At 32.7% G+C, this 12,500-nt stretch overlaps 3 long non-coding RNA genes across 4 annotated transcripts in view; all 3 read right to left on the bottom strand.

The window, feature by feature from the left end:
- Positions 1–4,123: 4,123 nt before the first annotated feature.
- LOC137642222 (uncharacterized) lies at positions 4,124–8,054 on the bottom strand. 2 transcript variants are annotated; one of them, XR_011044702.1, is made up of 8 exons: positions 7,849–8,054; positions 7,482–7,659; positions 7,210–7,279; positions 6,828–6,953; positions 6,123–6,173; positions 5,436–5,509; positions 5,059–5,130; positions 4,124–4,481 (listed from the first exon to the last, which is right to left on the bottom strand). It is a non-coding gene; the product is annotated as an uncharacterized lncRNA (long non-coding RNA). The 2 variants fall into 2 exon arrangements; XR_011044701.1 differs by lacking the exon at positions 5,059–5,130 and having other exon boundaries at positions 4,125–4,481; positions 7,849–8,051.
- A 99-nt stretch (positions 8,055–8,153) lies between these two features.
- LOC137642221 (uncharacterized) lies at positions 8,154–9,267 on the bottom strand. The gene is made up of 4 exons (XR_011044700.1): positions 9,139–9,267; positions 8,743–8,877; positions 8,427–8,493; positions 8,154–8,224 (listed from the first exon to the last, which is right to left on the bottom strand). It is a non-coding gene; the product is annotated as an uncharacterized lncRNA (long non-coding RNA).
- A 464-nt stretch (positions 9,268–9,731) lies between these two features.
- Positions 9,732–12,500, bottom strand: part of LOC137642220 (uncharacterized) — a 5,430-nt gene continuing 2,661 nt past the window's right edge. Inside the window, exons 5-9 of the long non-coding RNA XR_011044699.1 lie at position 12,500; positions 11,901–11,947; positions 11,519–11,585; positions 10,655–10,711; positions 9,732–10,060 (exon numbers count right to left, since the gene is read on the bottom strand). The exon at position 12,500 is cut by the window's right edge and continues 92 nt beyond it. This is a non-coding gene — a long non-coding RNA (uncharacterized lncRNA). The remainder of the gene's footprint in view (positions 10,061–10,654; positions 10,712–11,518; positions 11,586–11,900; positions 11,948–12,499) is intronic.

The raw sequence follows: 12,500 nt of genomic DNA, 5'->3' as shown, positions 1-12,500 counted from the left end.
AGTTTGTGTACATCGATTTTTTTAAACCATATTGAAATGGATATGAAGGTACCCATGTGGAAGGATATTTGTGAGGAAAACTAAATATCATAAGGGGTTTTTTATGACCAAAAAGGTTATAGAAACAAGATTTACTAAATTACAGGTTTGGAATTGTTGCTAAGGATATTCAATAAAATATGGAAGTTTAATGACTTTGTGATTTGACTACTACTTGGTGATATCATCCTTGGTTAATTATTATATTATGAAATTGCCTTCTGCTGTTCTCTTTGTCCGCCAGGCTTTGCCATCTAAACGAGTAGATTGTGGGCTACATTCCATCTAGTAGCAATGTTTGTTCCCAGATCCCTGTCTGTGGTTTTACTGCTTCTGTGGTCATCAATCTTTATTCTCAATTCCCACTGGGATCTGGTATCAACATTTTCCCGTCGGGCACGCCCGATACACGATCGAGCATCGGGCAGTGATACCAGAACACTATAGTTAGTAAGAATGAGGGTTATTGCATCAGAAGCGGGAAAACCAGACAGGGATCCGACATCATACAGTTGCCAGATCCCTGCCTCTAGTTTTCCCGCTTCTGACGTCATCAACCCTCATTTTCACTAAATATTGTGGACTGGTATCACACACTGCCCGTCTGGCATGCTCGATGGTGTGGACAGGGCATAAGCCTACAGATAAGACTGACTCCCAAATTCTATGGAAAATTTCTTGATTTTAGCTCGTATTGTAGGTATAAGACGACCTTTAAAAATTAAAACAAGAGGGTATTTATTTTGTTTACCTTGACCTTAAAAATTTTAAAAAATTAAATATAATAGTATTACCATGAATATCAACGAAAACATTGCTCCTTTCGTCAAGCTTACGGCCAAATATAAGTATGCCTGGGTTATTCGAAACGTGCCAAACAACTTAAGCACTAACTACGCTTACCACTGGATGTTCTTTGAGAGTTTGTTGTGAAAGCACAGGCCAATGTTAAATTTCAAAGCAATTCAATCATTTAAAAAATGTGGGATACCTAATGCTTTGGATGGTACCGAGGATGATGACCTGTACTATAGCGAGGACGAAGACGACGACGACTCACCATATTCAAACTGGAATCTACAAGTCAATTTGCGACAAATCAACCATGTTTGAGAAACTTTTCGATACAGAGAGGGATGAAGTTTGAAGGCTTCTAATTAAATATAACTCATATTACCGTGTTAAGGGTGAAATTTCAAGACCAGTTTTGGATGAAAAAAGTGAGGGTTCGCCCATCAAACAAGATACTTTTGGATCCATGAATATATTTATTTGCTCGACCTCTATTGCATTGGTGTTAAGAGTATTCTAATTGCATATGGTTCATTAATAAGGTAGTAGTTTTGAAGGACAGACTCAAAATCATATATTACACGCTTTAATTACGGTATGCAGTTTTGTGTAAAGTAAAGTGGGAATATTTACACATAATTCTATCTATTTATTTATAGTACTGTAGTCGGGCAATGTTGTGTGAACCTGTTGGTAGGCTAGCCTAGTTGTACGAAATGTATATTTCCCATAATTGTAGTTAATTAATTTTTACACTTACATTGTAGTTAAGAAGGATCGACTTAACAGCATATAATCTGCTCAGTATACTCATACACTAGTTTAGTGATTATGTAAAATAAAAATAAGAATTACTTCTTTTATTACAATACTTCAGTCACCACAAAATTATTTCAGACAACTAGGAATGTTCACATTATTTGCCAAGAGATGGCACTAGTGGTGGTTGCCTCAAAACCTCAAATTTTGGATCGGTACCTACATAATGGTATATTAGAAAACAACGAAGCAAAAAATTTTTAACAAAAAGATTATTTAATAATATTGAAATAAAAAACAAAATTAATACACCCATTCAATCTATTACAACAAATTAAAATAAAAATTAATCAGGGCAGCATCGTTCTGATCAACTTCGTTGCTTTCGTTTGCACCACACTCAAGCACTGTCATCGTCCTGTTCTAAATTAGTTGAAATGCTTTGGCTGTTTACTAAATAATCATAAATTAAATAATGAAGACCTTTAATCGCGCTTTTGCTAACCACACCACCACAAACCAGAATCATTGCTCTATTTATGTTCCATCGCCGATCATGATCAAATAAACGCATTTACACATGTATAGGTTACCTTTTGCAGCAACAGCTTTCTTAATAAATATTGGTTATGTAATAATAATTAATTATTAGTGTTGACTTACAACTTATTAATGCATTTTACTGTGGAATTATCATGTAGGTGGTTTTATTACATTATTGGTGTAGCATTAGTGAACCGTTTCAAATACACATACAGTACTCGCCTCGATAGTTCCCGCAACGAGGCAGTCATCAGTTTATGTTAGGCTATGGTATCTACTGAAGTTACTGGTTCTCATACATCACAGGGTTAAAGGTTCAATTTTTATCATTGCTTTTGGGGGTTAAAGGAATCCAATGTAATACTGTCTGGCCCGTCAAAGGATCCAAGAACTCTCTAGAGGTAGAGTAATTTCAAACTACAAATGCAAAAAATTAAAAGGAAACCAATTTCACCATTCCTATTCACTAGAAATGTGCCATCAGGGCATTACCTTGATGTATGGTTTTCCTAGTTTCATACTGTATAAGCTTTAATAGTATTTTTTCTAATAGAGGGGCACTCCGTAGAGCGCACCCCTCCGCCTTAGCAGCTTATTTCAACCTTGACCTTAAATGTACTAATTGGTGTGGATTTTCATACACCAAAATATAAACCAAGTTTGAAATCTGTGACAAAGATGTCCACTTTGGATGATTGGAAATTTTGCTTGACCATCACCTTGACTTATGGATGATTACATTGGAAATTTTGCCCGACATTCCAAAAGTTTATCATTTCCAGTTTTTTTACTAAAGTTAATCCCTGCAGATTTTATTACTCCACGATTAGAATTGTGGCCAGGAAGAGTTCACAAACACATTCAACTTTGTTGGGTCAAAATCTGATGATTCAGTGGTTTCTGACAAATATATTTTGACATTGACAATGTAAGACCACTAACTATTTGCCTATTTTCTTCATTTACATAAGAAAATTGTGTAGCAAGACACAATTGGCTGCTTTGCCACGGTAGGGGGTTGTGGCAAGGCCTCTTAGATCTTCAACCATGATGCCTCTTAAGTTATCCTCAAGAAAGGGGACATTCCTTCAGGATAGGCGGCGGATGCAAAATGCAAAGATCGTGACCCATTGCAGAATTCTTGCCCTTGCTAAGGAGGGCAGTGGACACTACACCAATAAATTCGTTCACAAAGATTTAGTCATTACTGCCTTAGCAGGGTTTCTGGGAACTCCGATAATGAAAAAGAAACTTCAGCTTCTTTCCCTCAGAGGTTAGAAGTAATCGAAGGGGAACGATTCAAGTTTAGTTTTTAATCCCTAACCTTTAAATTCTCTCGGCAAAATTACAATACATCTGATCCCTACAACACCACACACCAAGGATGAGGGTCAATATAGCCTCTACTCACGAGACGCCACAAGGGCGACCTTCAAGGCCTGACCGGCTTTTCAAACTTATTCCGAGAAACGGAAAAAGATAACGCTAAGTATTACAGTTGCCAGAATACACACAACGAAGCATATGGGGGGCAAATGAGGCCATGCAATACTGGCAGACCAATAATAATTCTTTGACCTGGATACAAAGCTACCAGAGCTAACCCTAATACATCACACAGGTTTGTGCATGCTTAGAACAAATATATTTTGGGGCAAGTTTCACTTTCAATGTAGCATAAAGCTAAACTTTTATAGTTTAGCTTCAGGAAAACAGGAATAAGGTTAAAATATAAAAACAACTTTAGTTTCAATATATTATTTATTAGGTAGTTAATTATACATATTTTCCATTATTTTATTTCTCATGCTGTAAATCGGTAACAGAAGATCCACATTATGAAGAAAACCCTTCCCAGTATTAATGACCCAATTACTTTTTAAACCAAAATAAAACCTACTTTTATCATACATATTGATATAGATCCAGTTTTAACTTTAAATGTATTAGCTCTTGGTCTCGTGAAAAAAAAAAATATGAAAATCTAATTTCTAATCCAATTTAATGCAAGGTTAAATAAATTCTAGACTTACCATTACCCAATTAAGAGCAGTAACTAGAAAGAAATATATGTGATTTGCATTCAATCTTGTTGAATATAAATTTTTTTGTGTAGTATTTTCAAATATCATGTCTACTAAGCTAACTTGAACAAAAAAATCAAAGGCAGTTTGGAAAAGTACCGCCAACAACTAGCCTAGATATGAAGTGAAAGCCATCCAAAAAAAATTTTCATTCAACAAGATTAGACCATTACTTCATCACAATCAATGAAACTATTTACCTTTTCAAAGGCGTCCTCCATTCCTGAAACCCAGTCAAAGAGCTCCGGCATCCTTTCACTCCACCTAAATGGAGGGAGTAAATTAAAATCTACCAAATATAATCTTGCAAAAATACTGTAACTATTTATTATCAGAAAGACACTTTAATCAGTTATCATAAACGCCAGTCAAAGTTCATCACTAAGCTACTCAACAGGAAGTACAGTACAGTATTTGCTTTTCCTTATCATAAAAGGCAAGATTTTATTTTTACAATGTGACTATAAAATAAAGGTAAGGAGATAAGAGCAGATTAATAAAATGGTTGTAGTCGTTCAACCGAATTCAGTATATGGTAATGATTGTTCTCTGCAACACTCCCTCAAATTCTACTTTTAATCTGTTCAATTCCTATAGATTTTAAGACCAACTACTTCCAAATCAAGCTTTCCGACATCTCTTATAAGCAGCAAGTCTATAAATGATACAAGAGCCGTATCAATATATATATATATATATATATATATATATATATATATATATATATATATATATATATAAAATCATTACAGTAATATGAACACAGTATACTATAAGTATTATACAGTGGCCTCTTAAAACTAACTCGCATCAAGAAAAGTTACAGTAGCAGTAGTCTTACCTTTTCAAAGGTGTCCAATTATACAAATCAGCCAAACGCCTCTGTCACCCTTTTACAGCATCTTCACTACACCTAAAAATAAACTAAATTTAAAATCCCCAAACATAATATTGCCAAGATAAACAACTAATTATCATCAGAAAGAGACTTTAATCAGTTATCATAACCACCAGTACCACTCCCTCAGAATCTATTCCATTCTTATAGATTCCAACCCAATCAACTACTCCTAAAACAAGCTTACTGATATAGCCAGTAAGCAGCAAGTCTGATGATGAAAGTCGTATTAAACTATAAAATTGCATTAGGAATATAGTAAAGGTAGTAAACTCATATTAAGAATAGTAATGGTAAGGGCAGCATCAAAACCTTTTTACCTTTTGAAAGGTGTCCTCCAATTCTACAACTAAGACAAACCATCCAGCATCCTTTTTCAGCATCTGCACTCCACCTAAATACAAGGGGTAAATTTTAATATCTACTCAATATAATATAGCAAAGATAAACAAATACTTTATCAGAAAGACTTATAATCAGTTATCATAAACGCCAGTCGAAATTCATCACTATAGCATATTCAACAGAAGTATACTCAATTTCAGTTTTAGTAAAAATTCTAAACAATCATTATCTAATACATAGCATTATATCAAATCTGGTTCAAGCAGTAAAGACCACAAGTGGATATTCCAAGGACCAGAAATGGATATTCTGCAATACAAGTGGATGCTACTCTATAAAGATCAGAATACCAAAAAGGTAGTGACAAATTGAGAAATGGTATTTTTATTATAAAATAAACTCTTGAATATACTTACCTGGTAGATACATATATATAGCTTAAATGCCGCGTCGAAACGCGAGATTTAAGCTATATATAACTACCATGGAAGTTACATATTTAAAAATGAAATTTCTATGCTGCATAACCTCTTAAATTTACTTATGTTTTCCTCTAAGTTTCCAACTATTTCCAAATCACACTTTTTTTATAACTGTTCCCATGAATAAGGAGTCTAAATATGAAACAATAGCTGCATTAAACTAACAACAGTTTTATTTACCTTTTCAAAGGAGACGTTCACTTAAACAACTTCAGCACCATTCTGCAGTACCTTCACACCCCAAAGAAAAGATACAGCAAATCAAAATCTATATAACTCAAATATTACAAAGATAAAGTACTTATTATCAGAATGACCTAATAATCAGTGTTATCATAAACGCCAGTCCAAGATCATCATTCAACAGCAAGTTTCAATTTCTAATGAAAATTTAGACATTCTTCTAAGCTCTAGGGGTGACTACTACACTAAGTGTTCAGTGGCTACTTTCCTCTTGGTAAGGGTAGAAGACTATTTAGCCATGGTAATCAGCTCTTCTAAGATAAGGACATTTAAATTAAAAAAAAAAAAAAAAGTCCTCTATTCTTGGGTAGTGCCAGTTTCTATACCATGGCCTTCTGTGTTTTTATAGTTTATACAGTATATGAAAGCCCTAATTTGTTGTTACTGTTCTCAAAATATTTCACGATTGTTTATTGCTTCTCTTATAGTTGAATTATTTCCTTTTTACCATTCCTTACGGGGTTATTTTCCCATTAGAGCCACTTCTTTTCCAACTAGGATTATAGCTTAGCTTACAGCAATAATAAATAGGTGAAATTTCCCACTAGGGTTATAGCTTAGCTTACAGCAATAATAAGTAAGTGAAATATAAAATGGTTTTAATCATCTGAGAATATTGAAAATTATGGAAAAGATCCTTACCTAGGAACACCCATACAGGATGCAAACACGAGACAACACTGGTTTTCATTGGACGTCATGGTTCGTTTTAGTTTGTCTTACTCTGCATTGGCAGCCCATAAGATTGGACATCAGTATTAGCTAGAGCTGCAATAAAAGAATAAAATAGTAAAAAAAAAAAATTCACCATAAACAATATTTACCAAATATATAAATTTCTCAGATAGATTCCCACAAATGAGTTAATCATTTAATTTCATTTGTCCTTACCTAAAGTGTCATCATAGTTGTTTATCAAATGCTCAGATTCCTACCACAAATGTAAAAGTATGCAACCTCTCCAAGAGCTTACCGAGAGGATTAAAAAAATAATGAATTGTATACAACATATCCAAGACTTTACCTCATTGAACCATCAATCGAACTGCAGATGCGATAAAATTTGTATACCAGATGAAGCCATGTATTTCATCCTGGAAAATTCAGTTATAATGCATTAATAATTAAGCAAATATATATTTGTGGGACTTAAAAACACTATATCAGAGAGATTCCCACAAATGTTTTAATCATTATTATCATTTGTCCATACCAGTAGTCATCATTCAGTTGTTTTTTTGTCTTTTTCATATATAAAATAAAATTAAAGTGGATGTGAAAATAAGAAAAAATTACCTTTCACAATAACACTGTGTAGCTATAAATACAATACTTTTTTCTTTTCATAACGATTGATGGACTGTCTCTCCCTTCTCTATTTTTGGTTTCAAAAGCATCCATGAAATAATGTGTTCCTCTACAGATGTAAGGGCAAATAACATCTTTCTTTCATGGAAACCAACATTAGCTGGATCTGAAATTATTAGTAAAACTATTAACTATAAATAACAAAAAACATAGTGGTACATAAATTGAATTTTTCAGATAGATTCCCACTAATATGTTAATCACTTGATTTCATTTGTCCATACCTAATATGTCATCATAGTATATTGCTATATAAAAAAAAAAATCAACCAAAGTAAAAATATGCAGGTCTTACCTCTAGCCATTATTCCTCCCGTAGATGTGATGAGTCTGAATACCTGATGAAGCTATGTTGTTAGTCCTAAAATAAAAGCCCAAACGAGAATTATAAACAGCAAATTACAATCACTGTGGGACTTCTTATCACAAATTTTCAGAGAGATTCCCACAAATGTTTTAATCATTATTTTCATTTGTCCATACCAGTAGTCATCATTTGAATCAACATCCCTATTTTTTTCACTTTCCTATCTATAAAACATGACATTAGCTTGGAAAATAAAAATGAATTAAGTGGTACATATATATACAGGCAACATACCTTTTCCAAAGATGCTGTGGTGGTTGTAGATGTATTCACACCAATTTGCCATTCGTTAATTTTGCAGGACCTAAAAATTTTAGCAAAATTATTGTAACCACAAACAACAATAAACACAGTAGTACATATATAAAATTTTCAGATAGATTCCCACTAATGTGTTAATCACTTAATTTCATTTGTCCATACCTAGTATGTCATCATAGTTGTATACCTAAGTCGTGATTCATAAAATAAAAATTTCAACAAGACAGAAAACACCAATTACTTACCTTATTAAGCCATTTAAAACTGCATACTTCATTAGTTTGAATAACTGGTGTTGCCATATTGTTTGTCCTAGAAGAATGTAAAGTAATTAAATAAAATATTAATTACTAAAGAATATTGGACCTTTACTGTAATTTATAATATATAAAAAAAAAAAAAAAAAAAAAAAAAACGTTCCACTAATATTTTGATTATTTTTCTTTGTCCATGCCTGTTATTTGAATCAACAATCATTGACTTTACCACTTGTATCTTCATAAAATTTGAAAGTGGTTGCAAAAAAAATTAACCGGTATACATATAGAAAAGGAGAAATACCTCAAACAGGGTTTGTGTAGCAATAAATGTTCAGCAGACCACGTGCAGAACTTTTTTTTTCTCCCGATTTGATGCCTCGCGCACGTCTAAATCATACTTGCTCTCAAATGCAGCCATGAACTAAATTTAATGTACCTGTATAAGAAATTCCAAATAATAATAGTTTGTCTGAGTACACCATCAAATTATTTCAAAGATCTAAACACTCAGAGATTTGACTTAAATCAAGAGTAATTATGAAACAATCACTCATACGAACGAGACAAATTTCATCAGAAGACATGGCATAAATATCAATATATCATGAATACTAATAAAAATATCAAATATAAAATAAGATTCTCTAATATATCATGAATACTAATAAAAATATAAAATATAAAATAAGATTCTCACCTGCCAAAGCCTTCAATAATGAGAAATATTTCCCTTCACAGATATCAAGATTAGTACGCAAGACCACCTGCAGTACAGTAACATTACCCCGAATTGATGACTTGTACTAAAGTCTCTTCAATGATCGATCTCAAAAGCCGCCTTGAATTAAACTCAAGGTATAACGTACCTGTTGAAGAAATTTCAAATACTGACCATTTGTCCAAGTACAATATAACACTATTTCAGTTCTCAACACTCAGGGATTTGACTTAATCAGCAGTAATTAAGAAAAAATTACTCATACGAACGAGACAATGTATCATCATAAAGAATGCTGCATAACAATCAACATATGAAGACTACAAAGTTAAATGTGCAATACGATCAAAAAAAAAATTCTTACCTGGCCAAACCTGCAATAAAAAGGAACATATTTCCCTTCAAAGATATCGAGATTAGTACTCGTGACCATTTGCAGTGATGAACTATTACCCCGACTCGATGACATATGCAAGCTTCAGTCTCCATGAATGATATCAAACACGGCAAAGTACAGCGTACCTGTTGAAGAAATTTCAAATACTGAACATTTGTCCTGTCCAAGTACAATATCACACTATTTCAGTTCTCAATACTCAGGGATTTGACTTAATCAGCAGTAATTATGAAATAATTACTCATACGAACGAGACAAATTATCATCATAAATAATGTTGCATAAGAATCAACATTTGAAGACTACCAAGTTGAATGTGCAATACAATGAAAAAAATTCTTACCTGCCATAAAAAGTAACATTTTCCCTTCAAAGTTATAGAGATTAGTATTCATAACCATTTGCAGGGATGCACTATTACCCAGACTCTATGACATGTGCAAGCTTCAGTCTCCATGACTGATATTAAACACAGCTATGGAGGAAAATCAAAGTAAAACGTACCTGTTGAAGAAATTTCAAAGTGAACATTTGTCCCTGTACATCACACTACTTCAGTTCTCAACACGCAGGGATTTGCCTGAGTCAGCAGTAATTATGAAACAATCACTCATACGAACGAAACTATTTCATAATGAGAGAATATAATCTAGAATAAAAATCAGCTTTGGCAGAAATAAATATTGCATTTTCCTCTACTAAAACAAATTTGTGAATTGGAGAAAGAATATATTTGCATACTACACATGTTCAGCTGCAACTAAAATCCACAAAAGGCAAACAAAACCAAGATTTTGTAACTGCATAAATAAGAATACATAAAATTGACATACAAGACTAATCTCAAAATATAGTTATACGACAACTATTATCAGTAATGTTATTAATCACTACTTGTTGACTCGTCAGAAGCCCGGACAAGATTCATCTTAGAAGCTATAACATTAATAAGAGATTTTGATAAAGTACAGTATAATAAAAACTCAAACCACAAAATTTTTCCCTCTTATTTCCCTTACTAACACAAAAATGTAATACTTCAAAAAGTATGTATAACAATTACCTTTTTAATTAGGTAACAATCTGGAATAAACTTACCACTCGCCAATTATTCATGCTGAACACCATGACCAGTGTGTGCGTACTTTTCCATGTCTGCAAATAAAAAACAATTCATAAAAAACAGATAATACTAAGAACATTATTTTTGTCTGGTAGACTAGTCAGTATCCTTTTGACAACTATCATTTTGCATCAAGTTTCATTTTCATCATAGTTAAAGGGTTTAGTCTAAATCTTCAGACTAGACCTTACAGTTGTAACAATTTTCTAAAATTAATCAGATCAGCTTTACATTACAATGCTGACCACTTTACCTTTCAACATTCACCTAAACTCTTTCACTCTCTAAGCATTTGACCAACTTACTAAAATATTTCAAATCCTATTCCAAAGAAAACTATCCAAATTAACCACTGAAGTACAGTAGAAGAAAATAAATATACATTCTGAATATTGACTACAAGGAAACAATTAAAAATTGGTTAACAACTTTCAGTAGTGGCACATTTATTTGCTTCAGCTTATTTGAAATTGTATAGACAGTAGTTTCCAATGTTATTTTCACAGTATAGATTTAGGTTCCCTATAAAGGAAGTCGAAAAAAAAAAAATTCTGTTCACACCCCACATCAATTGCCAAGAAAAACACAAGACTGGCACATCAGTTGCCACTTGCTGCTAGAATGTTTCTTCCTTTACTAAAGGCGCATTTCTTAAAGGGATAGTAAATATGCAATATGAATGTTCCTTCCTTTACTAAAAGCATGTTTATTTTATTGCAGGGATAGAAAATGGGAATATTTCAAAATTACACTAAGATCATTTAAACCTACATGGAAAAAAAACTATGAATATCAGTGGAGGTTTATAATGACATGTTTTTTTCTTTTTGTATACTTACCATATTCAAACTGAAACCCAAATCAAGAAATGCCAAACAGAGCCAAGATCTCAGCATACCAGCACAACTGGAAAAAGAAAAAAAATTAACAAGCAGTACTGTAATGACAAAACACAAGTTATATAAAACTATATCAGCAATGTCATTCGTCAAGATTTATTGACTCATCAGAAGCCCGGACAAGATTCATCACAATATCAATAAAACTAAATATCTAATAAAATATCTTGCTCAAGTATCTTAATATATTCCATATCAAGTTTTCCCCCTACCCCCACGCAAGTTATGCAAGGAAGGGCAATCTAAAAAAAAAATTTCCCCTCACAAAGTTAACTCATGAAAGATAGAGAAACGACTAAATTATATAACTTCCAACACTCACCATATATTTATGTTGAACACCACCAACATAATGTGTGCTTCACATATCTGCAAATAGAAGGCAATTCATAAGTAACGGGAGAAACTGTGGACTGGATTTCTTTTCTAGTAGACTAGTCAGTATCCTTTTGACAACAATCACTATTTATCAAGTTACATTGCTCATCATTGTTACAATGGTTACTACATTGTACACTTTTACACATGTAATTATGTACCCCAAGAAAAGCAAAACCATTTATTTTTTTCTGAAAAATAAACAAGTTTCATCTTTAGACTACAATATGGACTTCCAACTGGTATCAACTTTTGACCACTCCCCCTTTCATTATCAACTTGTAAACTTTTTCTACCTTCAAATATTTTCCTATTTCTTCCTCCTACAATACCTCCATCCATTCTCACTGATATATCATCAGTTACTAGTTTAGATTAAAGATTAAAAAAAGTTATTTGTCAGAACAATGAGTTATCAGAAACCTTGCTTTAAAATTTCACTGAATTTACAAAATAAAAATAAACTCCTTAACAAGTTTACGAGAGAATCCAAATTATATTAAGAGTAACATTTAGTGTAAAATACCAAGCAAACTAACCAACC

This window comes from Palaemon carinicauda, chromosome 6 (genome assembly GCF_036898095.1).
Source record: "Palaemon carinicauda isolate YSFRI2023 chromosome 6, ASM3689809v2, whole genome shotgun sequence".
Classification (NCBI taxonomy): Eukaryota; Metazoa; Arthropoda; class Malacostraca; order Decapoda; family Palaemonidae; genus Palaemon; species Palaemon carinicauda.
The sequence above is the reverse complement of the archived record's forward strand: the minus strand, read 5'-3'. Positions and strand labels throughout refer to the sequence as shown.